Here is a 2456-nt window from a genome sequence, read left to right on the forward strand (position 1 = left end):
TTGAGTAAAAAATACTCCAGATATTTGTGCATATCACAAATGTTGGATGGCGGTCAGTAAAGTCACGATAGGGTCAGTGGGACAAAGTCACAATAGTTATCGTCTACTTGCTGCTCAATACAAAGGCTGGACGGTGAAAGCAGCGTAACGAGAACGAGATAGGACGTAGGGTGAGAGAAAGTACGAAGATTGACCGGGAAAGCGAAGGCAGGCGAACGAGGGGAGACTCGAGAATTCTCGATCGAGTTTTCCGCTGTCAGAGCCGGGTGGTGGTGCGTCGTGAAATGCTGAATAGGACAACCGAGACAATGGGAATAGTACGTGGGACAATTACACGCCGAGTTTTCCAAGTAATTAAGTCGTCGACCCGCCGTTGTGCGAAAGCAGTTTTCGTTCGTGCATTCGTCTAGCGCATCTTCCTTGTGATACTGGGAAGATGGGTTCGTAATCACACACAACTACAATTCTCGCCTCTTAAAGTAAAGATAAGGAAGTTCTTTCGCAAGAGTCATGCGTGTTTAATACGAATAAAGATGTCATTATTTATATCGCAGATAGCAATGTAAAATAAATCGATAGACTAAATTTTTTCGACATCGCAGATAGGCTGCTTTATGATCTTACGGGTGAGTGCATTATCTTGAAATAAATTATTCTAATTGCTTTAATTCAAGAAAGAAAATAACATTCCGAGTTTTACATACAATAATTCCAATTTGAAAAATCACATTTATAGAGGAGAAGGTGGTATTATGATGTACAGATTTACAGATATTGTGATCCTCCTTAATGTCCGCTATTATATAGTGAATCCTAATGATTATTTATAGAATTATTTGTTTAGTAGCTCGCCGTTACATTATGTAGTATACCATAACACTAATATGTCAATAGTTAACACTTATTCTAATGTATTTTTATTTTCAAGTATTTCGAAACGTTTCTAAGGTACATTTTAGCATTTAATTGCACCTACTTCCTTTACTTAAATTTTTCTTAAACTTGAGTGTATTATATATATATACATATATTATATGTATATATTAACGAATATATGTATATATTTCAATGTATTGTTTGCATTTAACATTTTATTTAACTGTATATATTTTGAGTTATGCAAATTTAAACAACAGCATAGCATTTTGGTAATGTGGCTCTATATGCTTATTGATTACTCACGGCCTCTTTTTTTGAGATTTTCATATCAAAATAATTACTTGATAACCGATTGTAGTTCTGCGGTTAATTTATAGTTTATATTACTACTACTATTTTTAATATTGAGATTTTTAGTACTGAGCAACTTATACGTTTGAAAAATTTTGAGCCTCAACATGAAGATGACATTACTTGTCAAAACTATTCTGATATAATCGTACATGTGTTACAAAATAGAAGACTTGTAAAAATTGTCACCATTTTGGACGCTCAGTTGTTTGAGAGTCATTTGTGCCAGTCGATGTAAGTGTTTTCGTTTGATGAAAATCTGTGTCCTCCGAATCTAACTTTGAGCCTGGAAAACAGAAAAAAGTCGTTGGAGATCAGATCTGGTGAAGATACGGTAGATAGTTAATTAATTCAAACCGCAATAAGTACATTTTTGTTATGGCGATCGTCGATATTCGATTTTTTCTATTTTTACAAAAACACTGACTGGCACAAATAACTCAAACATAATAACTGAGCGTCACAATGGCTACAATTTTCACAGGTATCTTGCAAAATATGTACGATTGTAGAATGGTTTTGACGAGTAATGCCATCTTCATGTTGAGTTTCAAAATTTTTCAAACGTATATACAGAAAAAATTATGTGTGTATACATATATACATTTATTTGCATACATTCTGATCCATGTTTTACTTTTATGTTAATTTTGTAACCACAAACACTGCTTTTTTTTAAACAAAACCAATTTTTTGAATCTATTTTTGTAGGAAGCTATATTACCATTCCTGTTTCTCTTCGAGTTATTAATGCAGTGTCGCTACATTTTTATAAATAATGTCCTATGTAATAAATGTTTCGTAATTTTGAGTTTAGAATCGATTGAACAACATTTTGAGGAATGTAATTGTCAAGTTTTAAATTTTAATTATCAATCAAGTTATCGTATAAAATATAAATAGGGAACCATGGTTTAATACCATCATCTCCTCTAATAATTAACATTTGGAAAATTCACATTTAAAAAAATCACAATAAGATTGCATTAACTAGTCACAGATCGCGTATAATTGTAAACAGACCATCAACTTACACGACGAGAGAGCGTGAGCGATTAGATCACAATTTTTATTTTTATACTATATGACGTGATCACGTTATATAATTAAGATTGATATTTAAAAAGATATTGTAAGCAATTAGTTTAATTATAACAATTTACCGAACATGTTTATTAAGTTGTAATTTAATTATTTAAAATTATATATATATGTTATATATATAT

The sequence above is a fragment of the Trachymyrmex septentrionalis genome, unplaced genomic scaffold (genome assembly GCF_001594115.1).
Source record: "Trachymyrmex septentrionalis isolate Tsep2-gDNA-1 unplaced genomic scaffold, Tsep1.0 scaffold212, whole genome shotgun sequence".
NCBI classification, from domain to species: Eukaryota; Metazoa; Arthropoda; class Insecta; order Hymenoptera; family Formicidae; genus Trachymyrmex; species Trachymyrmex septentrionalis.